The 27,617-nt window shown below is 32.6% G+C and overlaps 1 pseudogene; it reads left to right on the plus strand.

The window, feature by feature from the left end:
• LOC144251071 (tudor domain-containing protein 3-like) overlaps window positions 1-27,617 on the plus strand; it is a 125,881-nt pseudogene that overhangs the window by 46,271 nt on the left and 51,993 nt on the right.

Here is a 27,617-nt window from a genome sequence, read left to right on the forward strand (position 1 = left end):
GGTTATTATTAATTGTTTTGATAATAGACACTACCTTTTAGGATTATATTTAGATTTCCTGATGCACATTTGAAAGATTTTCCTTAGGGAATATAACCAGGACATGAATTACTGTAAGATAGAGTTAAGCCAGTGTTCAGCTTTATGGATGAAATAGTGCCAGATTATTTTGCAAAGCAGTTGCATGAATGTGTATTACTTTTAGCAGTATGTATAAAATCCATTTGAATTGTATATTTTATGGCACTTGAAGTAATCTTACTTCTTACACTTTAGGTAAGTGGTCTAATGCCTATGTTTTTGATCCATTTCGAGTTGAGTCTGTGCAAGGTAAGAGATAGAGGTCTAATTTCATTTTATTACATATGGCTTTCCAGTTTCCCAGCATTATTTGTTGAAGAGGCTATCTTTTCTCCAATGCATTTTGTGGTGTCTTTGTCTAGTATGAGATAACTCTGTTTATGTGGGTTTTTCCTATGCCTTCTATTCTATACCATTGGTCTTCATGTCTGTTTTGGTGCCAATACCATGCTGTTTTTGTTACTATGATATTGTGATGCCTCCTGTTTCACTTCTATTGTTGAGGATTGCTTTGCTATTCTGGGCCTCTTAGTTTTTCAAATAAATTTCATGACTGCTTTTTGTATTTCTATGAATAACATCACAAGAACCTTAATAGGAATTGCATTAATCTGTATAGTGCTTTTGGTAGTATGGCCATTTTGACAATATTAATTCTGCCTATCCAAGAACATGGGAAATCTTTCCATTGTTTAAGGTCTTCTTCAGTTTCTTTAGTGTTCTGTAGTTCTCATTGTAGAGGTCTTTCACCTCTTTTGTTAGATTGAATCCTAAGTATTTTATCTTATTTTGAGGCTGTTGTGAATGGGACAGTTTTCCTAATTTCTCTTTCAGTGGATTCATCACTGATGTATAGGAATGCAGTTGATTTATGGGTGTTAATTTTATGTCCTGCTACTTTGCTGAATTTATTTATGAGTTTTAGGAGTTTTCTGGTAGGGTTTTTTTTTTTTTTTTTTTTTTGTCTTCTAAATATATAATCATGTCTTCAGCAAATAGGGATATTTTGAATTCTTCTTTTCCTATATGTGTTCCTTTAATTTCTTTCTTCTGTCTAATTGCTCTGGCTAGAGTTTCTATAATTATGTTGAATATAAGTGGTGAAAAAGGGAATCCATCCCTTTTAGAGGGAATGCTTTCAATTTTTCTCCATTTAGAATGATGTTGGCCTTGGGTTTAGCATAGAAGCTCTTACAGTGTAGAGGTATTCTTCTACTATCCCTTATTTTTCTTGTGTTTTGAACATAAATGGATGCTATATTTTGTCAAATGCTTTTTCTGCATCTTTAGTCCTTAAATTATTTGCCTTTATTTTTATTTCTTGATTAATAATGTGAGGCATCAATTTTGTTAGTCTGAATAAAGAATAATGCTAGACTTTTATTAACCCTCTATTGTATTTTGAGTTTATATCATTTATTTGTCTTTTTTTGTAGCTAGTTGGAACTCATTTTTTTCCCCTTTCCAACCTGTTGTTCCAACTCATTTGTTTTGTTTTGTTTTTTTTTTCTAATATAAATCTTCTAAGGCTATTAATTTTTCTCATAGCACTAGTTTGTGTCCCAAAGTTTTTATACAGGTAATTTTATCATCTTTCAGTTGTAAATATTTTTGGTTCATCTCATAGTTTCTTCTTTGCCTGTTTTAATTATAGTATAATTGGTATATATATATATATTTTCTTTTTTGTTATAGATTTTTAATTGACTTACATTGTGATGAAAGAATTTGGATGAATTGGTAGCTGCTTTTTGAAATTTTCAAAGGCTTATTTTATAGTTGTTACATATTTTTACATGTCACTTGTTTTCTTGAGAGGAATATTTGTTCCTAATTACTTGATTCTGAATTCTATGTAAATTCTCTAGATGTAGATGATTTTTCTATAGTCTCTGTTTGATAATTCCAAATTCGCAAGACCTTACAGGCCTAAATTTTTATTTGATAATTTTTTTAGGTTTCTCAGTCTTTGTGGCTTGCTGTCTTTTAAGTCTCAAGATTTCATGTTTCTTGAACTTTCTGTGTGGGAATCCTTGGTACCTGAATAGAAATGTTTTTTCCTAAAAGGGATGTGGTATTTGCTTCTACCTGGAACCAGTGCTGGTGCTGCTGACTTATAGTGAGTTAAGATTCTGGCCAAGATTCACTTTGCCACTAGTCAAAAGTTGAGACTCTTAAGTTACTAACATAAAGAAACATAGATCTTTTCTTGAAGAAAATGTTCTCCATGTTAAGGCTTATCCTAAGGGCCTCTCCAGATGACACAGGGAATATTTCTGAAGTTTTAAATGTCATACAGATCTCTTATTTTAGTTTTGTTGGGTCTGATACCATACTTAGGGATGGTACAAGGTGTAATCAATCATATTTTTTTCATTTTCTCTTCAGGCACCACCTACATGTTTATTAAAGTCCGATTGTGTAAAAATAGTATGTGGAGTTAGCTTGACAAAGAAAGAAGGAGTTAAGTAAGAAGGAATCATAAATGCTATTTAAAGCTTATCCTTTAGGCTTTTAAAACAGCCATAGGCTGAATAATCTTTCTTCTTTCAAGAGAGCTTTCTTGCAACATGGCCCAAGTGCCTGGATCCTAAAGTACAGATGTAAATGGTCCAGCCAGAAATTTCCCTTGAATGTCAGTTGTGTTGGCAGATCCCTTAATCTCAGCTCTTTAGGCTGAGGCAGAGGGTCACAGCCTTAGCAACTTAGTGAGACCCTATCTCAAAATAAAAACTGAAAATGAAAGGGCATGTAATTCAGTGGTAGAGTTCCCCTAGATTCCATCCTCAGTACAGAGGGGAAAAATTTCCCTTGAAATGAATGAATGAAATAATTAGCCCTAGGAAATCTCCTGAAGCCATTGGAAATACTTTTGGCAGTTGTGATAGGATAAACAAAAAATGAATTATGATTTATTATGAAAGAATTGTGAATTATGAAAGAATTGTGGATGGTGAAGTTGTTTTATTTCCTCTTAATTTTAATCTACTTTGCATTAATGATGGAGCATTGATGAGAACTGAATCATACTTCAATTCCTGTCAAATATATGGCTTATTTCTAGGTTTGATGAGAAGGTGGTGCAAGATTATAAAAATAAATGGCTGACAGATTTTTTCATATTGTCATAGAATACATAAATTTAAGTGGTTTCTAGAGTTGTAAAATATCTGTTTTAATATTTATGTATGATCAAACTTTAAAGAACTATTTATGTGTCATATAAACTTTGGAGACTCTGGTACATAAGAATGCTATTTATTATAACCAACAAATTAATAAGCTAATATATTCATTTAAATCTTATACTCCGTATCCAGTTGTATGACTGCCTAGAAGTTTAGATGACAGAGATGTTCATTTATCTCAGGAGAAGAAGGAATGAAGCCTAGATGATGGCCTCAGAGAATATTTCTGGCAGATACTTGATATTGTTTATTAGAGGTTTTTACCTGGAGATACAATGATAAAGTTCTCTTACCTTAAAAAGTTTTTAGAATGATTTTATTTACTTGTTCTTATTATTTGTATAAAAAAGAAAAATCAGACAGTTAACAAAATCTTGGGTTGTTAATGATTATAGTCTTTTTAAAATTATTATTTTTACTTAAAATTAATATCTTTTATTTTGGAGTTGCCCTAATAGTAAACACAGATTTTTAAATTCTCATCTATTTTTGTGACTGCTTTTAGATGTTTTGAACTCATAGTGTTGAACTCATAGGATCTTGAACTCATAATGTTTAGATCTAGTAATTCTGAAGAGTATAATAAACTGAAGATTATAAGAAGGATAATGAAAATTTAAATTTTATCTCATGGGTATACTTAAATAATATTTTGGAATTGTAGAAGTACTAATAGTAAGACTTGGTGATTCCCATTGAGAAATGACTATAAAGAACTTATGCATAATTTGAGGGTTTCTCAAGAGTATCTAATATATAGTATGTACTTTTTTTTTTTTTACTTTGCTTTTGAACTGATTGGCAGATATTGACCAAAATGTCCGTTTTGTTATTAATAAAAGTATATTTGGAAAATATGGGCCAATTAAGTGAACCATGAAGCTTAACAGTCTCATATCCTAATTCATGGAATTTTCCAACTTGTTGATATTGTTGAATAATTGCCTCTTTCTTTAAGGTCCCTGGCTACATCTCAAGAGGAAGAAGGATGAGGCTGGACCCAATTTATACAGTTTATTCTTCCTAAACAAGTCATTCCATTAGTGGATGCCTTAGCTGAGGTTGTTGTAACAGATTGCCACAAAACTTGGTAGCTGAAAACCATGGAAATTTATTTTCTCACATTTCTTCAGGTCTGATGTATAAAATCAAGGTGTCACCTGGGTTGGTTCTTTTTGGAAACCCTGAGAGAATCTGTTTCATGCTTTTCCTAGCTTTTGTTAGTTCTAGGCACTTTTTCCTTCTTCGCTTGTAGAGACATAACTTCAATTTCTGCCTCCAAGTTCATGTGATTTTTATAGCTGGTATCTTTATTTTTGTTTTCCCTTTTTTTCCAAGGACACTCATAATTGGATTTATTGCACATCCTAATCCAGTGTATTATCATTTCTGTATCCTTACTTTAATTATGTCTGAAAAGACCCTTTTCCCAAATGAGGTTGTATTTCCAGGTGGATCTGTCTTTTGGAGGGGCCACTATTCAGTTTATAAAAGGAATGGAGAGGCCAGGAATTGGATTGGTTAAATAAGTAATCTGCTTGTTAGGAAGCATCAGGAATTGGGGGCACGTATTCCTTCCTATTATTCCTCAGCTTTTTTTGTTCCCGATATAAGAGATCAGCAAAAGAGTCTTGTTCCTACCTTGTGTTGCATCATTTGTGTTATCTTCAGTTTATATTTCTTTGGCAAAATCTTTTACAGCATCTTATCCATGTTGTGAGCATTAGTGTTAAAGCTAGGCAATACAGTAAATATATTCATTTAACTATGCATAAATAAAAGGCAGTTTATCTTAACACAAACAAACCAGTATGAAAATGCCATGTCAACAACCAGGGGATATAGAACCCCCAAAATTCTGTGAAGGTGCCTCTGACTTCATGTCTGTCATACGTGCTTAGTGAGGATGACTTTGTCACTCTGGATATTAAATTAGTAAAGCTTAATTTGTTTCCTGTTAAACATTAAATAGAAAGAAATGTTTCCCTCCCAAGACACTATTGAAAGTTCTGTCCCTAGGATGCCTGAGTCTTTCTTTGAAACACCTAAGACGAAATCATCACTGATTGTCTAGGGCACATTTTGCATTGATGTCAATGGTCTATCTCTGTGCTGTGCAGGTATAAAACACTTGAAATATAGTAAGTGCAACTGAAGAAATGAATTTTTAACTTCATTATTTTTAATTGACTTAAATATAGGTAAAAATGGCCACATGTGACTGGTGGACCGTATTAAACATCTAAGGCAAGATATTTTTCATGCATAGGCTAATAATATTGGTAATGATAAAGTAAACAGTGATGAACACTATAATAACCATAACTTCTCTATTATGTAATTTAAATGTCCTATTGTAATGACATTAGTAAAGCCAAAGGAAAATTTCAACCTGAATTAGCAGCTCGTCTATATTTGTTAAAGATGTTGGGCATCTTTTTTTCTTATTCTAATTAGTTGTACATGACAGCAGAATGTATTTTGATTCATTGTACACAAATGCAGCACAGCTTTTTATTTCTCTGGTTGTACATGATGTAGAGTCACACCATATGTGCAGTCATACATACATCTCATTCTACCATCTTTCCTGCCCTTATGTCCTCTCCCCTTTCTTCTTTCCCTTTTGCCCAAATTTGGACAACTTTCAACTTGGAATTCTTTTATAGTTATAACAAAATAATTAGATGAAAATTTAGACTCTTTTTTAAAGTTATATTCTCTAGTTCTAATTTTAAAAGAAAATTATTCTTTTGCAGGCAAAATACTGGTAAATGTGGAGTAAAAAAATTTTAATGTGAATCCATATTTGCTCAAGAAATTTAGTATAAATATCTGTCAATCATTTTAAATTTCTCTTGCTCAAAATATAAATTAATACACCCGGATTTTATTTACAGGTGTGATACTATTTAAAGATATATTTTATGATGTGAAAATGATAATTTTTGTTGAAATTATTTTTCAGACGTCTAAGAAGATTTTTCTGTCGTTTTCCAGCTTTGCCTCAAGCATTTTATTATATAAAACTTTATAGCTAGTTAGTCCATTGATTTATTTTTTATTTTTGATTGAAGTTCGGCAAGAGAGAACATTTCTTTTCCACACTGTCTACTATATAATATAACATTTGATTTAATACCATTTGAAAAAGAAAATGTGGAAATAAGTCAAGTGTAACTCACCCCCTTTTTTTGTTACTGGGGATTGAATCCAGGGGTGCTTAACCACCAAGCCACACCCCCAGCCTTCCTCCCTGCCTTTTTGTTCTTTTAGAGACAAGGGTTCTACCAAGTTGCTTGGGACCTTGCAAAGTTGCTGAGGTTGGCTTTGAACTCATAGTCCTCCTGCCTCAACACTACTGTGTCCAGCTAACTCACACTTCTTGAACTTAATATAGTTTAAACTTTGGGGTATTGTATTGTTCATTTACACCAAGAGAAGGGGGTATTTTAAACTTGATGTCTTTGAACAGAAATCATTCCTTTAAACTACTGCTACAAAGTTTTATGTCCCTTAAAGAACTTTCAAGTTCTTTACCTCTATAATGTCCCCTAATGTACATGGCGGGGAGAAGTAGGATGCTTATGAACCATTTAGAGCTCTTAGGAATAAAAGCATCAATTAGTACACCTTTTATCCAGAAATAACAGCTTTATTTTCTAAGGGTCTTCTTTTCATGTTACTAGCTGAATAATAAATGAATTCAGAATTTTTAAAATTGTTCTTCACACACACCCACACATATGATTTGTATATAATTTCAGTTTTTACCTTAATTGAAGTTACTTTATAAATCATAATTTGTAACCATTAAAGAAAAGAGAAGCACTATAGATGAAAACACAGCCATAACTAGAAAATGATTTTATTGTTTTTTTTTTGTTGTTGTTGTTTTAACAGCTTGAAGGTCCATGTGTTTTGCAAATTCAAAAAATTTGCAATGTTGCTGCACCAAAGGATAATGAGGAATCTCAGGCTGCACCAAGGATGCTGCGTTTGCAGATGACTGATGGTCATACAAGTTGCATAGCAGTAGAATTTAGTTATATGCCAAAAATAAGGTGATTGGCACTTTATGTACTTATTAAAATGAGTGTTTGAAGGTACTATTCAAAAATAAATTTTAAGAACTTGGAAAAAACGCAGTAAACTCTCTAAGTGTATAATTTTTCAGAAGAAATTATGGAGCTTTGCATTTTAGCTTTTTCTACAGAGAAAATTGTTAAGAATAAAGTTAGTTACTCCTTGATTCAGTGTAAATTATAAAAATAGATTCAAAATGTTCTTGCATGAAGATTAATTTTTAAATTTTTTTAGAGGCTTTAGGTCATTCATTGATCAGAACAATTTTATTAAATGTGTCATAGTTTCTTTCTGATAGCCCAGTACCTGTGTACATAATAGTTGGGAGTTATTACTAAGAGTGATGAAGATACTCAGAATTAATTTTTAATGACTTTACTGAAAGATCATCGATAGCTAAAATGCATAAATATAACATGTACAGAATAATTTTATTACATATTCTGACTTTCTCTGTATGAATTTTTTGAAGCTTTAAAAACAGGTGTACTCTATTTATTCTTATTAGTAACTATCTTATAAACCCTCTGTCTTTAAAAAACAATGATATTAACACTTTTTGATTAACTTGGTATCGTACCTATCAGCATGCAGTGAATTTCATGTGCTTTTATATAGTGAATGATGTGAAACTGTTTCTGAATACTTTTCTAATTCAGCCTAAATCTTTTAGGGCACACTACTTTATGTATATTATTTGGACTGTTTTATCCCTTGTTATATGTGGGAGTAGATGGAGTAGGGCTCTGTATGTATGCTTTTTTATGTTTGTTTTATTTTAGAGAAAACTTATGTGATGGTATGGATTTCTTTCCTTATTTCCTCATTTTGTCTCTGGTTTTTGCAAAAGGAGTCATGGTATAATATTTGTTCCAAATCTAATAATACTGACCTGTTATAGAAAAGTCTTCTTAAAATTAGTGTACAGAAGGCTTAAAATTACTGTAAATAGCTTAGTGTGTTAAAAGGCCTTTTTAAAACAATTATTGCTTATTTTTATTTTCTATAATCAAAACAACGTTAGTTTAGAAGTATAAAATATATAAAGCATAATTTTGCATATTATAAAAAATTTGAAAGGTTTTCAGGTTTTAGACAGGATTAGACATGGCCTAGGTTAAGAAATTATTAACCTGTAAACTCTGAAGAATGTAGCATTTCTTACTTTTGTGAGGTTGAAAGAGGAAGCAGTTTTACATAGAACATGTCATCAACTTTATAGTAGTAATACTAATTACCATTGTTGAGCATGGCGAGTAGCAGAGCCAGTGTTCAAACCAGGCACTTTCCAAATATTGGCTCACGTAATCCTCACAACCACGAGGACAATAACCATTATTGACATTTTAAAGATTAGGAAAACAAGGTGCCAAGAAATTAGGTGATTTAAGTAGCAGATTTGGGATTCCAAGTAAGATCTGTATGTCTCTAAAACCTTTTTATTTTCTTTTTACCGTACCACACCACCCCTCTGCTTTAAAGAGACACATAATTTAAAGATAAACATTTTTCCCTTGTTTCCTGCCACTAGGCTGCTCTCTCTTTTTAGTAGTTACTAATTCATTCTCTCTCTTTTTCTTTTGTTTTTCTTTTTAAAAGGCCTTTTAATGTTCCTGTATAAATAATTATCATTTGATCTTTAACATGGGTTTTTTTTAAAAGACCATTATTTTTTATGGATTACTATAATTCATACAGATGTTAAATTATACTGGTCAGAATATTTTTGTATTAAAATTTAATTTTGTAATAAAAAGCATTTTGCAATGTATAGCAAAAGTTCAGTGGGGAAAAAAAGACATATATTTATGTAGCATGGTAGTGTTGAAAAAGTAATCTTTTATTTTGTTTGTCTTTGCCATAACTTTGTGGATGTGATTACTGTTGTTTATGTTGTTTTAACACATGGAAACCTAAGTACATTTCTTTATCATTAAGTTAGAAAATGAGAGTCTTGTATCTGGTTTTCTGACTTTCTCCCTATTGATCTATTTATACTTGATAGCTAATCTGAAAAATATTTTTGATGTTGATGTAATTTGAATAACTTGACTGAGTCATAATTTATTCCACTTTAGGGGAGGAACTTCAGTGTGTTTTGTTTTGTTTTGTTTAACTGTTTTTTCCTTTGCTTTAGCTTGAACACACCACCTGGAACTAAGGTTAAGCTGTCAGGCATTGTTGATGTAAAGAACGGATTCCTGCTCTTGAATGACTCTAATACCACAATTCTTGGTGGTGAAGTGGAACACCTTATTGAGAAATGGGAGTTACAGAGAGTGAGTATAAACTAAGAATGATTTGAACGTTTAAAACACTGTATTCTCTTATTTTAGGGAGTTCTTCCCATAATAAGTAGTAAAATTAGTTCTTTGTGTAACAGTGAGTAGAATAAAATATGATGATCTTTAGAGCAACTGTCTACCTTTGTCTAAGCATGGTCTTCCTATAGAGCAAATGTAATTTTTTAGTGTTCATTATATTTTATTACGTTCATTATGTTTTATATTTAAAAAATCCTTCTTTATTGACAAGTTTTAAAATTTCTAAGATTTATGTTACTATCTATGTATACTGTATCTGGGAATAATTCTTAAAAAATTGTGCATATACTGGTGTATGGGTATATGTATATTTGTTTTATGTACATACATACAAGCAGGCAAATGAAAGCTAGTTAGGATTCTACTATAATGAAGTCCTTGTTGTACTTGACTTTCTAGTTGCATTAGTTGATACTTTTCCCCATTTGTGGCTGCACATATTCATCCTGCTACTCATGTTGATTGTCTTCTAATTGTTTCTCTATTTTGCTTCCTGCAACTAATATTGTTGGTCTACTATAGCTGAATGAATCCCTTATTAATTTCTTGCTTTCCCACTCCATTGCTGTTGTTACAGTTTAGATCTTTAGTGTCTCTTGCTTTGACTGCTTCAATAGCCATTTAACTTGTCTCATTACATATCATTTCTCCATTTTTCTAATTTATTTCACGCACTTTTGACAGATTATTTTCCTCTAGCATAGGTCAGAACAAGTCACACTCAGCTTCTGTTTCAAATGTCTGAATTTGAATGAAATAGGAACTAGTCGTAGTTCCATTTTACCTGTTAAACTTTCTAAATTATTTTGCATAGATTTTCTTCCAGTCAAATGAAACCATTTACTCCTTCTTTGATTCTCTTTGCTTTTTTCAGTTGTATTTTTGGGCAAAAATTATTTCCCCACTTTTGTGCCATTCATCTTGATTTTTCTTTTCTAATCCCTGCATGTCCAAATGATCTCTTTGGTTTTAGACCTAGAACAAATGCTTGTTCCTTCACAAAGTGAAGTAGTTGGTCCTTTATTAAATATTTGAAACATGTTATCTGTATTAATAGTATATTACTTTTGACCTTGCATTCAAATTATTTTATTTTTTATATCCTTTAATAAATAATATCCTTCTTGAGGTCAGATATGTTGGAGCTGCCATCTTCTATCTTTAAAGTGGTAGTCCTGAAACTTACATGTAATAAATATAGAAAATATTTGTGGGATGGAATTAATTGGAAAGCATGTAAACTAATTACTTTAAACTAAAATTGATGTTCTTATGCCACCTTCAAGTGTTGCCTATTGTCTAAAGCAAGGCAAGAGCCTAGTGAGAGCAAGAGCCAGAACTAGACAAGAAGTATGGTAGCAGGGGAACCTTGATTACAACATTCTGTGTACAAAGTATCTGATGGGCCAGACCACACAGTGATCAAGCAAGTGAATAGCACATAATCAAGATCCTGATTAGAGAGTACTTGATCACTGAGTGCTTTTCTCTGATTGGATATTAAACTCCCTTCCCTAAAACTCATTATCCAGTAATGTTGAAGGTCAACTCCAGAAACACCCTATAAATCCTTAGATAGTAGTAACATACTCAGGACTCCTCCTTTATGGGTGTTATGTTTCTGCTGTTTCAAAAATAAACTCTGCTACTTTATTCTGTCTTCTGTTGTCCCTGGGTCTCATTCTTTGGATCTTTAGGTCTATGAAACAAAGATTCTATACCTCAGATTTGGGGGCTTGTCTTTTGGAGGGTGAGTAAAATGGACCAATGGCACTATTACTTTTTTTCCCTGAAGTTCTGTACTCCTTTTAGAAAAATTTCTGCCCAAATAAAGGAAATACTGGATTCTTTTGGCTAGTTAAAAGTGATTTAGCATAGCTGCTATCTAAAGACTCAGGTGACAGGCTTACTGGAAGAGGCTTGATCAATGCCCTTTGTCCCTGACAGAAGAATGCTAGTCAAGCTCTGCTTTAGCTTCCTCTTACAACATGAACAGGTCAACCTGGCTGGCTCAAGTGTCTCCAAGGTCTTTGGGAAAGAGATAACCCACCAATCCCCAAACTGTAAGCCAAGTGGTCTCTTTCTCTACTGCTCTGCTAAAAATGCCTTTTTCTAGGTGTACCACAGAACCCATGTAGGCCCAGTTTTCTTGATATGTCCCTCTGAACCCCAATCGTTTCACTAATATCCATAGATAATGTTATTGGGAATCTTTAGTCCTTGAGTGCCTCTTAGGATGCAGATCCCACCAATATCCCTGGTGACCACCTCTAAGACAAGGACCAATTTCACACATTTCTAGCCACAGTTCTCTAAAAGCTTTCAGGCTAGACCTATTCAGTTGTACTTTAGGGCAAAAATTATTTCCCCACTTTTATGCCATTCATCTTGATTTTTCTCTTCCATTGTACCCATTCAAGGTACAATCCAAGATAATCATAGTCTATTACAATTGTTTGCTCTCCTTAATTGGGAACATCACTGAGACATCTGTGTCCTTGTCCAGCTACAAAAAGGGCAGGGAGTAGGTGGAGTTTTGGCTGTGTTTTGTTTTGACTGAAGTGCTTTGTCTCATGGAAGGAGTGGTGTTCTGGAATTTCTTAGGGATTATTTCAGGATTGGACTTGAGAAAGGATCAGCAACTAGGAAAGAGACATAAGAAAGTTATAGGTATGAAAACATACTTTGGTAGGAACAGTTGAAAGGAAGAGAAAATATTTTGTGAAGTAAGAGGACCAAACTTAGAATGTAAATAGGCTGTAGAGCTCAGAAGGTAAGTTTGTGTATGCGCTTAAATTGGCTATAAATAGCACAGTCTGTTAAGGTGGCCTGAGGTTTTGTTTTTTCTGGGTCGAATTTTAATGTGCTGGTGCAGGTCTGAACCTGTTCTTAGTTCTTGAAATGATATCTTATTGTTTATTGGGATTTTTTTGCTTAGGAGGCTGGGTCTTGGTGGGTTTTGTTTCATACCTGTTTTAGGGTCTTTTGAATGGTTGCTTTGTTGCTGGTTGAATGGATGGCTGTTGTTTTGGGTTGGTTAATATAGTTGGCACCCTAAGTATGTGTGGATAGAGGTATGTATATATGTCTGGGAGTTGGGTGTGTTTGTCCAGCAGCTTTTCTCTACATGTTGTTGTGGTGGTTTGCTTGTATGGGTTTGGTATAGTCAGGATGGTTTCCTTGTCTGGGTTAAGCCTGCATGGGCTTTCATTTTGCAGAATTTTGTGTTGGTTCTTTACAGGGCTCTTGAGTGGGTATGTTTAATTCTTAGATGTGTTCATGTCTCTGGTCACATATATTTGGGGTACCAGCTGTATTGTGTTGGCCTAGAATGACAGTTGTTTGGCCAATTTGTCCATTTGGGGGACTTTGGAGCAGGTGTTGGAAAGATCTGATTCTTTGGGATTTGGTTTGCCCAAGTGATGGAAGCCTGGTGCACACAGAAGGTTATATTAATAGGAGCAGATTGGTGTTTTGGGAGGACCTTATTGATTTGACACATGAATGGTTGGATTGTGGTTTATGTTAGTGAGCTGAAGTTTGACCTTAGAGAAACCTTTGAATACATTCCTCCAAAGAGAGTGAGGCCCAATTCTCCCTCCAAAAGATTTTTAGCTGGTGGTAGGTTCAACAGACAGGTCACGGTTTATCATAACAGTCAGGGAATCATACAATGTAAGGCCACTAGTCACTATGGAGGAAAGGGGAAGGGATCTAAGGGAATCACAGGATGAAAGGCCATTTGTAAGAATAACTACTCTGATAGGCTTCAACTCTTTACAAGGTTTCTTATGAGAAATGGAAAGGATACCAGGGAATGCCCTGGCAGGAGGCAAAGGGAAGAAGAGGGAATGTCTTATTCTCTTTTTTGTCTTATAGCTGGGAAATACTCCCTTGGCTGTTTATACACCCTTACAATGTATCTTAGGTAGTTGGGATCAGTTTGATCCACAAACTCTAATAAAAGGAAAAATGGTCAGAAGTGCCCTGTATACAAGATTTTTGCATGTCATGTTCAATATAGCAGCTTTCTTTATACCTTAACTGCCTTCCTGATATCCATCTGGAATGTAGGCTTCAATGAGCAAGGGCCCAAACCGTTTTGAGACCAGAGAAAAAAGTGTCACTTTTAAATCTAAGTTACTGGGCTGGGGATGTGGCTCAAGCGGTAGCGTGCTCGCCTGGCATGCGTGCGGCCCGGGTTCCATCCTCAGCACCACATACAAACGAAGATGTTGTGTCCGCCGAGAACTAAGAAAAAATAAATATTTTTTTAAAAAAATCTAAGTTACTATGAGACATAAATAATTATGTTCATTTTTTTTCCCCTCTTGTATCCTACTATTCTGTTCTTTCAGTAACTCCCTCTCTAAATGCTAGAAAAAGGGAAAGACAGGAGGAGCTAAGTGTATCCTTCTCCTGGAAAGGCCAGACCTTTTGGGAATATTAAAAGGTGGACATTATGCTTTGAGGACAATGTAACAGGTGTTACCCCAAATTGCAGGAACTCAGCTTGCAGGAAGCGGACTTGACAGGCTTGGGAATGTCAGAGGATACGCTAGTTCCCATGAGATTTTAATTTCTCTCCAGACAGGTACATGGAAGGAAAATTTAAAAATCCCATATCTGGGCTGACTCTAATTTGATTTAAAAGTTCACTCTAGTCTTAAAATTAGTCCATGTCATTCCCCCTGCTCCCCAAACCTCTCTTTTTTGAGCTCATCGTTTTTCTGATGTACCTTTGGTCCTACATGCCTAAATTAATGTATCTTTTGTTCCAATTTAATTTTGTTTTGTCTAACTGAAGTCTTTTCAGGCCTCTGTTTTCTCTTACTGTCTTCATTTGGAGGCTAATTATTCAAGGGTTAACTTGCAAATACATTGGAAAAATAAAGAGATTTCCTTTAGAAAATCCTACGGAGGAAGATAAACAGTGGACATAATGGCACCCTAAATATTTGTGTAAAATGAAGAAAGGGAGCTTTAAGCAGTAAACTATATATAGGTGTGGTAACTATGGTGAGTTATAGAAAGATGAAGCAAAGAAAACAATAAAACCCCCTCAAAGCCTAGGTGTTTTGTACATTTGTATGGTCTAGGAGTTCTGTACCAGATGTATTGCAAAGTAATGTAGTTCTATAACATTTTAATGTCCTGAGTTATGGGGATTTTTTTCTTATTTCTTTTTTTTTATTATGGTAACATAAAATTGAACAGTTTACCCATTTTAAGTGTAGAATTCTCTGACTACCATTCTACTTTTGTCTCATCTTTAACCAGAACTCATCTGTTGTTTTCCTTTTTCTCTCTCTCTTTCAGTGATAATAGTCTTACACTACCTGTTATCTTATGTCTTAAAGTGATTTTTTTTTTTACACACATTGTCCAGATTGCTAGATGTTTATAAAGGGAGATTAAGTTTGGCTCTTGTACCTTCATCAGGCAAGGAAATAGAAATCCTATAAGATGTTTTAAATTATATAATGTCATTGAGAGATGGTATATTACTAGTAACTTATGTGAGTTTTTAAAGTTATATATATGTTGCAATGACTTAAAGCTGTTTGCATTATTGTTTTCTTAGATCTAAATTAAAATTGAGGAAATGTCCCCTAGATAATTTTATGAATTTGTTGTGTGTTTCTTTTTAAATCAGGTTACTATCTTAAATGTAGTTTGTAAAAAAAATTGGCTTTCATGTACAGTTTAAATATTTCTTTGTTTAGTAAACTCAATGTTGTGGTGATCATTATTCTTAGTATTCTATATAATTTACCGAAAACATATAGTATTGCTTAATTTAGGAACTCTAGAATATGTTTGAAAGTACACATGGCTTTTTTTTTTTTAACTTTGACACTCTTTTATAATGTATTTTTATCAGCAATTTCTTTAATGACATTTTAAAATACACAAAAAATGTTTACAGTTGAGATGTGTCAAAATAACGATTAGTGCTTCAGATACATAATAATGTCTCAAAAACAAACTGACTAGGAGTAATAGATAGGAAAGATTTCACAATCTGAGAAATTGCTTTGCTAGGAGAATATTTTTTTCCATTTTCATCATGCATTGTTACTTCTCTAATTCTATGAGAGTCTAGCAAAAAAGCAAACTGAAATTAGTAGTTTTGAAGCTAATTTTTACTAGAGTATAATCAATGATTATTTCTTCAAAGTGTAAATTGTTTTAAGACATTATTAAGAAAATCTCACATTAATTGAAAAAAACATTCATATTATAAACTATAGTGATCTGAACTCTTTAAATAATTCAAAATCACTTTTGTCAGTATGTTTGCTAATAAATTTTATCTAAAAGCTTCTCTTTGAAGATAATTTGAAATTAATATTTGTTGCCAGTTTATTATCTTTGGCTTTGCTATTTCTTGAAGAGAGCTTGTTTTCTCCCTAGGATAACGTTTTGATAAAATATTTCTGAAAATTTTACATGAATATGTATTTTGGTCAGGGGAAATAAAGAAAGAACCTTTGCCTAGTTACTGAAGTGAGAAATATAATATTTTATTCACTATGGTTTAAAATAATTTAGAGAAGGTTTTTTTCCTTTTTCTTATAAGAGTCTACTCAACGCAGTGGATCCTTGTACATTTTAAATATCTTTTATGTGCATTCTGTTTTATGACTTTTTCCCCCCCACAGAGCTTATCAAAACACAATAGAAACAATATTGGAACTGAAGGTGGACCACCACCTTTTGTGCCTTTTGGACAGGTAATGACTTTCATGTTGGCAAATGAATTTAAGTCAGGAAAAAGTGTTTTTTACTTATATGTAATGTGTGCTGAGTTTTTTTTTGTGTGTGTGTGTGTGAACTATTTATTCAGAGGTTATGGAATTATGTGCAAATACAAAGTTTGAAAATGTAAGGAATTTAGTAATTTGCTGTTAATCCAAAGATTGAAACAATTTAAGAGTCATAGCTGAAGAGCAGCTAAGAACTAATTAGGATAAGGAGAAACATTTTTTTGTTGTTGTTATTTTTCAATGGGATATTCAAAAGTAGAAAGACTAAAATATGCCATAATTTTTCAGAAGTCTGCTCTTCTTCCTCACTCTAAATACCCATTTCAGTTAGATTTAATTTTATTGCCAGTTGGCATTCACCCACAGCAGCCCTCATTCTTCTACACAACTGAAAATTTTTCTGTCTACTTTCTATTTTTCAGTCTCCTTTGCTACAAAATACTACCTTGAGGTAGCTCCTCTGCTAGCCAGTATCTTTTATCTTCCTCATTGTGCTTAGAATCAAATTGCATTCACATCAGTGTCCTCCAGCCTTTCCTGTTTTATCCCTGGCAAATCCAAGGGCAATCCCTGTGACAGCTAGCTCTTCTCATGAAATCACCAAAATTTAACTCTTGGTAAATCTGCCTTGGATTTGTTCTTTACAAGTGCTGGCTCAGAGTAAATATGAGCTGAGGACATAAAGTTAGAAAACAGAAAACTACATTTCTATAACATGGTTTTGTGTGTGTGTGTGTGTGTGTGTGTGTGTGTTTAATTTGCTATAAAAATGATCTAGTTTATCAGATGAGTAAGATCAGTTGACTGTCATCCTCTTCAAAAACCTCTTCATATAGTGTACTTAGAGTTATTCTTGCATTGTGACTGTTTTGAAAATATTTTAAAAATATGTTGATCTTATTCTGTGTTTTGGAACAATGGATAGTCAAGATAAAAGGAAGCATGAAGTCCTAATATATAGTCCATGTTTATGATATTCTCACAGTGTAATAAAAATCCCCAGAAAGAAAACAAAGTAGAAAGTTTCTAGTAACTTATATTTGAAGATGATAAATGACATATTTGTAAGAATTTACCTGTGAGGAATTTGGTGATAATATGTCTCTTTCATAAATTACAAATAATGAATGTTTGCAGCCTGATTGAGGCAGAGGGTATGGTTTTTTGTTTTTGATTTTAAAGTTCAGAAACTTGTTAAAATAACTATAACATAATTCTTATATAGATATTGTGGCATAATATGGAAATTGAGCTCTTACTTACAGAATCAAATTTAACTTTCCTTTTGATTACTATAGACCATGTGAAATCTCAAATTGTTTTAAGCGATTATCCAAAAGTGAAACTTAGATTCCTTGCTTCAATATATGCATCCCCTGATTCAGAGGACCACATTTGTGTGTATCTTTAATTTAATTTTCTGATTAAATTACTGAAAAGTTACTTTAATCAATTTACTACTGTTTTCTCAATTTTTTTTGTAGATTTGTGGGGTGGAATCTTATTTTTGTAGATTCTCAGCTATTGAAATGTATACAAACATTTCTTTTCAAGAGGTATTGCTTTCTAATGAAAACCTTTTAATCTCTTTTGAAATTACTGGATTTCTTTTTACTATTTTACCAGAAGTGTGTATCTCATGTCCAAGTGGATACCAGAGAGCTTGATAGATGAAAGACATTGAAAGTTACAATGCCTGTTAAACCTACAAATGATAATGATGAATTTGAAAAGCAAAGGACTGCCACTATTGCAGAAGTTGCAAAGAGTAAAGAAGTAAGAAATTAAATAGTCACAAATCTCTCTTATTTCTTATCATTATTTTCTATTTAGATCACTCATGATTGTTATTATCTTTTCACCTAAGATATTCAGCAAACCTATGACAATATTCTTGCATATTTCATAAGTAAAAAATGCTTTGTCACCTCATGGGGTCTTAAGCTTACACATATTATTCTTGTGTTCTTTTTCCAAATCTCCTTGGCAATTGTAATAAATTCTTCTTCCTAGCAAATTACCTTTCTTTTTTTCTTAATTTATGTATGACAGAAGAATGCATTACAAGTCTTATTACACATATAGAGCACAATTTTTCATATCTCTGGTTATATACAAAGTATATTCACGCCAATTTGTGTCTTCATACATGTACTTTGGATAATAATGTCCAGCACATTCCACCATCATTTGTAACCCCATGACCCCTCCCCCTCCAACCCCTCTGTCCTATTTAGAGTTCCTCTCATGTTCCCTCTCCCTATCCCACTATGAATCAACCTCCTTATCAGAGAAAACGTTTGGTATCTGGTTTTCTGGGATTGGCTAACTTCACTTAGCATTATCTTCTCTAACTCCAACCATTTACCTGCAAATGCCATGATTTTATTCTCTTTTATTGCTGAGTAATATTCCACTGTGTGTATATGCCACATTTTTTTGTTGTTGTTTTTATCCACTTATCTATTGAAGGGCATCTAGGTTGGTTCCACAGTTTAGTTATTGTAAATTGTGCTGCTATAAACATTAATGTGGCTGTGTCCCTGTAGTATGTTGTTTTTAAATCCTTTGGGTATAGACTGAGGAGTGGGATAGCTGGGTCAAATGGTGGTTCCATTCCCAATTTTCCAAGGAATCTCTATCCTGCTTTCCATATTGGCTGCACCAATTTGCAGTCTCACCATCAATGAATGTATCTTTTCCCACACATACTTGCCAACACTTATTGTTGTTTGTCTTCATAATAACTGCCATTCTGACTGGAGTGAGATGAAATCTTAGAGTGGTTTTGATTTACATTTCTCTAATTGCTAGTGATGATGAACAAGTTTTCGTCTATTTGCTGATTGACTGTATATCATCTTCTGAGAAGTGTCTCTTCAGGTCCTTGGCCCATTTATTGATTGGGTTACTTGTTTTTTTGGGTTATTTGTTTTATTTGTTTTTGAGTTCTTTATATACCCTAGAGATTAGTACTCTATCTGATGTGTGAGGAGTAAAGATTTGCTCCCAAGATGTAAGCTCTTTATTCACCTCACAGATTGTTTCTTTTGCTGAGAAGAAACTTTTTAGTTGGTGTCCATCCCATTTACAAAATGAAATTAAACCCCTATCTCTCACCATGCACAAAACTCAAAATGGATCAAGGACTTAGGAATAAAACCAGAGACCCTGTGTCTAATAGAAGAAAAAGTAGGCCCCAATCTCCATCATGTGGGATTAGGCCCCAACTTCCTTAATAAGACTCCTTTGGTGCAAGAATTAAAAGCAAATCATCTTTTTATTTTCCCTTTTGTTTTTCTTCTTAACAGTGTAACAACTGAACCCAACACTTTTTATGTAGCAGAGGGTTATTGTTTGGGTTAGTTACCATTTTCCCACATAATAGCAGCTTCTGAGGAATAGTAACTTCTGAGGATATGTCAATGGATGAGCATCAACATTTTTGTTATTTTCTTTCTTAATTTTATTCAATTTGAAGTAATTTTTATCTTTGGGTTATATGTGTTTTTACATACACACACACACACACACACACACACACACACACACACACATATATTCACACTCCATTTTACACTATTGTTAGCCAAAGGTTCTATTTTAATTATTTTGAATTTATTGCTTATTTGGAATAGGTATTTGATTAGTCTTTGATAAAAAATTTAAGTTCTTGAGTTAGTTGCTTAGACTTTTCTTACCAATGAGTTAGAATAGTTTCCTTTATTCCAGAACCATAATAAAAGCTTAGCTAACAATTGCTTTCATCTATTTAATTTCACATTTTAAGTAGAAGACTTGTTGAAATATAGTTGTTCTTCCTGCAGTGTCTTCCTAATCATCAGTCTAGAGTAGGAGCCAAAACATAAGCTCTGGAATCAGACATCTTGGAAGTATATATTGCTCATAATCTTAAATGGTGCTTTTTGTACCCCAACTTTCATCATCTGTGAAAATCAGGAACCGTAGGATTACCTACTTCATATGGTTACTGTGGGAGTTAAATTAACAATTTCTAAGACATTTAGAACAGTTGCTAGTACTTGGATGAGATCCTGACATTTTGTTGTTCAAAGCTCTAAATAAACATGGCTGTTGCTATTCTTTTTTATGCACTGTTTTCTGAAGTACCTTTTATTAAAAAAATTAACATTTCTTAAATTAATATTTCACTTAATTTATATGAAATATATTTATTTTTTCCAGAAGATATTAAAATTATGGAGTTTCACAAGAAGATACTAGAAACTAAATAGATGTTCCTTAATGATTATGAGTAACTTTTTTTATAGCTGGCTCTTTATTGGAGCATAGTTCACATATTTTTTTTGTTTGTTTGTTTGTTTACTTTTTTTTGAGAGAGAGAGAGAGAATTTTAATATTTATTTTTTATTTTTCTGCGGACACAACATCTTTGTATGTGGTGCTGAGGATTGAACCCGGGCCACACGCATGCTAGGCGAGCGCGCTACCGCTTGAGCCACATCCCCAGCCCAGTTCACGTTTTAATTGCTTCATTTTTTAGGCCTAATTGATAACATTTTCTCCACAAATTCTTGGTAATTGATCATATTTTTTAAGAACTAAAACAGACTTCAGAACTTCTTAATTTACATATGAGAGAGTTAGTGGAGGCTTAAAACTAACCAATTAGCAAGTTGCCCAAGGTTACCCAGTAACAGTTCTAGGATTAATATATGCAAAACATAAAATTTGTATCATCAATAATATAAATATATCAAATATGTAAATTACATGCTGCAATTTTAAATATAGTAGAAGATTTGTAGGATGTAGGAGAATTAGCTGTGTTGTTGCTGAAGAAGAGTAATCCAGATATTGGAGGGGCCATTGCAAACACTATAAAGCAGGGACATGTGTTCAAGGAAAGCAAAGGAGATCATGGAAACAGTGAAGAGATGATAAGTAAAAGACAAGAGAAAAAAAGGAGGTCAGCTTATGTGGCATGCTACAAACCATTGTAAAAACATTAGCCTTCATTCAGAGAGAAATGGGAACTCTTTGAGGGGTTTGAGCACAATAATACCTTCTACTGACATACATTTTAAAAGATTAATTCTGGCTGCTGTGTTCAGACTAGGTTGTAGAAGAGGAGGATTAGAATTAAGTAAGTCACATATTGAAGTAACCCAAGGGGAAAAAATGATGGTTTAGATGAAGAACATGTAAATATTGTGGTACGTTTTAGACATGCATGTAGTAATGTTTAATAGACAGTGAGAAGACTATAGTTGAAAACAGCTTTGGAATAGATACATGCATTTCAGAGTTACTTTAGGCATGCAAATGATATTTAAAGTCATCAAACCAAATGAGATCACCAAAGGAATGAGTGTTTATAGAGAATAGAAGAGGGTAAGAGCTCAGTAGCATTTCAGTCTTAAGAGTTTGGATGGAAGAAGCTGAACCAGCCATGCTGTGATCAGTAATAGAAACAAGAGAATGCAGAAAATGTATCATGGAGAAGGGAGTGAGGAACCTGTCAAGGACAAGTGAAAAGACTTATGACTAGTGGTGGAGATTTATTCATCCCTTCTACATTCCTCTTGTTGTAATGAAAACATGTGTGGGTTCTTCAATGATTATTTCAATTTTTAAGTATAAAATGGAGCAAGACAACAGTAACAATGAGGGGAAAAGGTGTTGGAGGATTGAGAAGTGAGGAAAACATTTAAGACAGTGGTTTAAAATGTGAGAACAAATGGGTTAGGGAAATACAGTAAGATTGCTAGGTATCTTTGAGAGCCCCCTTGAACTTCACAGTTATGATGATTCCACATATACATCACTCACATATTGTGAACAGATGATGTGGTTCATAAAAGGCAATACCAGTTACATGGTAGGTAATTGTGACTGTTCTGGATACTTTTATGTGTTTTGATTAAGAACCATTTTAAAGCAGCAAAAAAATCTGATTCTGAAAGTGCTGTTTATCCTATTCCTTAATTCATAAAATGGAAATAAAATAATAAGGAAATGTGTCTAGAAATTGGGGCTATTTCATTGTCAAAAGAAAAAGCACTTTTGGAGTTACAGAACATAAATTCCAGAAGTGTATTTAATTTGGAAGAGGTCAGCCTCCAGACTTTTCAGGTAACTATGTTCTAGATATGATCCAAAATAGTAATTACTATCTGTTATTGAGTGTTTTCCCTGTGCCAGTTACAGAGATAATCACTTCCTATTGATGGTGTCATTTAATCCTCTCAAGGTAGTTTTTCTCATTGCTCTTTTAAGAATGGAAAACCTGAGGCTCAGTGGAAAGTGATTTGCCTGAGGACAGGAGATAATAGGTGACTGAGCAAAGATTAGCATAAGCCTTGTCTAGCTAGTCCAAAGCCTGTGTACTTAACTGTATTAAATCGTCTCCTATCTCTAACCTTTGTATCCCATTAATATAACCCTGTATTATTCTTTGCATTCAAACAAGTAATGGCTATCAAGATATTTCAATTTTTTTTGAAATGCTGTCTCTCCATGTTGCCCAGGCTGGTCTTAAAAAAAACTCATGGGTTTAAGTAATTATTTTGCCTCAGTTTCCCAAGTAGCTAGGATCATAGGTGTGTGCTACCATACCTGCCTTCAGTTTTGTTGGAATTTCACAACCCCAAAATTGAAGAAATCAGTTGATGTTTTTGGTCTTTGAATATATAATTTTAATTTTGATTTGAATTCAACTTAAATATTGTGGGGTAGCAACTACTCAATGGAGATATTTATTAATCTTTTAATGTTCATTTAACATGATATTTTTGTTTTTCTGGTTCTACTTTTTTATGATTCAAGGTAATTTCCTAGTGTTGTATACACTTATATCTGAAATATTTTATTATTATAATCATTTTAAGTTTAAAATGATCATTAAATTGATCATTATCTCTAATAAAATGTCTAATAAGTTTTAACTTATTCAATTTATGCTAAAGCTGTTGGAGCTTTAAAATATTATGTAACCATATATTTAATTTGCTGTTATATAAGTAGCAGTGTGAATGCTATACATGAATTTGTATCTTTCCAAAACAAAGTTCTTCATGGTTATTTCTTCATAAGTTTTGAAAAGAAAAAATTGGATTAAAGTAAAGTTTCAAATTTAATTATAAGTTTTTCAAGTAAGTGAGACAAAATAAGGAATATAGATCTAAAAGTTTTTTAAATGTAGTTGGTAAGAAATAACATAGGATAATGTAGATAATAAATTAGTAGTTTTAATACAGTGTTTAAATTTATTTTTGTTTACTTTCTGCCACTATAGAATCATATTCCTAGACCATGGACATAGGTTTAGAATCTTGCTAAGTATAACCTGGCCTTGTAGGTGGATTTAGAAACCAGTTCCAGTTTTATCAGTCATGAATTTTATCCTAGAATCATTTGACATCTAATCTTTATAATACTTATTTTATTTTCTTTTATATTGTTGTATAGTTAAGTTTATTTCCTTGGAGAGACTGAAAGGCAACCTGACTTGTGAGAGGAAAAGATGGCTAATACTTGTCTGTGACTTGTGCTGTTTAAAAAGAACAAGCTGTTTCACTTTTCCATGTAAAAAACATAATTAAGAAACTTTTAATTACTTAATTTCACCAGATTTTTTTAGTAGTGACTTGGTTTTTAAGGCTATTTTTAAATGCTGTTTACTTACACCTCTTTTATGTTTCTCTTGTCCTAAAGACCAAGACATTTGGAGGAGGTGGTGGTAGTGCCAGAAGTAATCTCAATATGAGTGCTGTTGGTAACCGAAACAGGGAAGTTTTACAAAAAGAAAAGTCAGCCAAATCAGAGGGGAAACATGAGGGTGTCTACAGAGAACTGGTAAGACTAAAGAATCAACCACAAAATTAATATTTTTTAAAAAATACCCTTGATCTGTCTTTGAGTTTTTAGAAAGGTGCTATATAAATTATATTTCTTTTTTTTTTGATGGAGAACTATCAAAAATTTTTCATTTTTTTTACCATAAAAATATTCACTGAGTAGTTTTCTCTTCATTATATTATTTTCAAACATCTTATTTTAATATAAAATTTTTTTTCTTAGTTTTGCATTTGCAATGGAACTTGCTAAGTTAGAGTACTCAAGGCATAATACATTTTATACAGATTCTTCTTGACTTTTAGTATGAATAAATAGCAAGTGAATGTTACATTAGTGTATTATTTTCCATAAATATGAGATGTAATTTTGAGTTAAACAACAGTGAATAATTAAAAATATATACCTCACTTTATTTACTGACTGTCAGCACAGCTTTCTCTTACTCCTTATAGGTTGATGAAAAGGCACTGAAGCACATAACAGAAATGGGCTTCAGTAAGGAAGCATCGAGGCAAGCTCTTATGGATAATGGCAACAACTTAGAGGCAGCATTGAATGTACTTCTTAACGGCAATAAACAGAAACCTGTTACGGGTCCACCTCTAAGAGGTATAACTTAACAGGCAATGTGCCAGATATTATTGCTGGCTTTTAGAGTAATATATTTTATCAAAAGAGGCTGAGTTTTATCACTGTGAGTACTGTAACTTTATGTAGCATGGTGAATGGAAGGATTGTGAGCTTGGAACCATAGATATGTTTGCAGATTATTTTGAGTCTCTCTGTCCTTATATAAAGTATGTCTAATGGTACCTTATTTAATAGGGTTAGTATGAGCAGCAGAGAAAATATGACATTGAGTGACTAGTTCTATTAATTTTTTCTAGAACTGTGCCACTTATATAAATAACAACATTTTGTACACTGTTTAAAATTAAGAAGAATATAAATTTTATTTGGTGGTGTTTTTTAATTATTGCATGGTCAAAGGTATTAGGTAATTTTTCAAGTCTCATTCCTTTATTTTAAAAACAAGGAATTTTACTCAGGTATAAAGAAGAATGAAATTGTCATTTGCTGGTAGATGGATGGAACTAGAGAACATTATGCTAAATAAAATAAGCCATTCTCAGAAAGCCAAGGGTTGAATGTTTTATATGTGGAAGCCAGAGAGAAAAATAATTTTTAAAAGTGGGGAAGTTGGGGTATCTTAGGAAAATAGGAAACCGTAGAGTAGAGGAAGGAAGGGAATCTGGAATTAATAGGGAATTAAATCTACCAAATTTTACTGTGTGCATGTCCAAATTTACCAAAGTTAATCCCATATATTTATAATTATATAATATAGGTAACTATACAAAAATTAAAATATTAATAACAGAAGAGAGATTAGTATAGCAGAGCAAGAGGGAAAGAGAAGGTACTGGGAAATGAGATTGATCAAATTATATGCATGTTTGAATATAATGATGAATTCTATTATAATTTTTTCTTTTAAATATAATATATATAAGCAAATTTAAATTTCTGGATAACTCATTTAGGGGATTAACCCATTAAGTTAAAAGTTCTCAATTCTGTTAACATAATAATTATTTAAAAGTTGCCATAAGTGTTGTATTGTTGTGAGTAATTTTTATAGATGTTTTGTATCTGGGACAATGGTACAAAATTGGTTGAATGTACTATATAATATAATCATTTAAAAGTTTTCTTATTATTAAAAGAATATACGGAAAAATAATGAAAAGAAATATATGTAACATCCTGCTTGAAATGATTGCTGATTGTATTTTAATGCTTTTTTCTCCTTCCATTTTTCCATATAGAATATATATAAATACACATACATACACACACACATACACACGTATATATATATATATATGTATGTATGTCTTACTTTTAAATCTTAAGGTAGAGGAAAAGGAAGGGGTCGAATAAGATCTGAAGATGAAGAAGACCTAGGAAATGCAAGGCCATCAGCACCAAGCACATTATTTGATTTCCTGGAATCTAAAATGGGGACTTTGAATGTGGAAGGTAGGCTAACTTAAAGTAGATTCCTTTTTTAAAAATAGATTTCTTTTTAAAGATAATACTTTATTTAGAATTATACAAAAATATTTAATAAAGCAGCTGATGATATAATATGAACATCTATTCTGAGTGTTTAGAAATTTATTTAGTGCATTTCCTGGTTGACAAAAGCACAGAAGAAAATTTTGTTACATTGTGAAAAAAATACATAGCACCTTATTTGGCCCTCTAATTGTATGATAAATAATTGTACCAACAACTTCTCTCAACTTTACTCCTATTAGATAGCAGATTTAGCCGTGTAGACAAATTGTTATTTTGGAAAACTATTATTACATATTCTTATGTATTTTATTTTGATTGGGAGATTAGTCTGTCTTCTTTTTCTGCATGTTACATGTTGTATAAAATGTTGAGACTGAGAGAATATGCTTTCACAATGTAATGAATTCTAATTATGATATAGTTCAGTGAGTAACATAAATACTCAAGAAAGTAAGTATGTTAAATGTGTATCATTTTTCCTAAAAGTGGAATATAATAAACATTTTCCAAAGAGTAAGTTTTAAAAATATGATTCCAAAATAATAGGGAAATATCCTTTTAAATGTAGTTTTTCTTTTTGAGTTATATTTTAAATCCAACCAAATAAACTTTCAGGTAATGTGGATTGATTGTTTGTTTGTTGTTTTTGTTTTACAGATTTGGAGTATTCAGGTTTCATGAAACTGGAAGCTGTTTTGCTAGATTATATAGAAAAATCCACATTGTTTGAAAAGCAAATGTTTAGTATAGAGGAAAACTATAAGCAGTAACATGGAAAAAAAGTATTTTCTTGGTTTTAAAGCATGAAATAGTTTCTGTTGCTATATAATGAATTACCCCAAAGTCAGCTTTTTAAAAAAATGCAAATTTATTATCATAGTTTATGTGTGTCAAGGTTATGATCTAGCATTAAGCCCAAGGTCCTCTTACAGGCTCACTAATTGTTAGCAGAATTCAAAAACTGAATTCTCTTTTGGCTTTCAGAAGACAGCTTTCAGCTCCTACAAGCTGTCCCTCAAGTTGTTGCCACATGGATCATAAGACAGGCAATAGTCATGGTATTTAGCCAGCAGGAGAATCTCTGCTGCTTTTTCACATCTCTCTCACTTCTGACTGTGACTTCTTGATATTCTTGTCCCAACCTCTTTTTATACAATTCTATTCAGATCTTCTTTCCTTTCATCTTCCTGTCCCCCTACACTTCCTTTTGACTGTTACAGTATCTACTAAATCGTAGTGAG

Source organism: Urocitellus parryii, chromosome Y, assembly GCF_045843805.1.
Source record: "Urocitellus parryii isolate mUroPar1 chromosome Y, mUroPar1.hap1, whole genome shotgun sequence".
Taxonomy (NCBI): domain Eukaryota; kingdom Metazoa; phylum Chordata; class Mammalia; order Rodentia; family Sciuridae; genus Urocitellus; species Urocitellus parryii.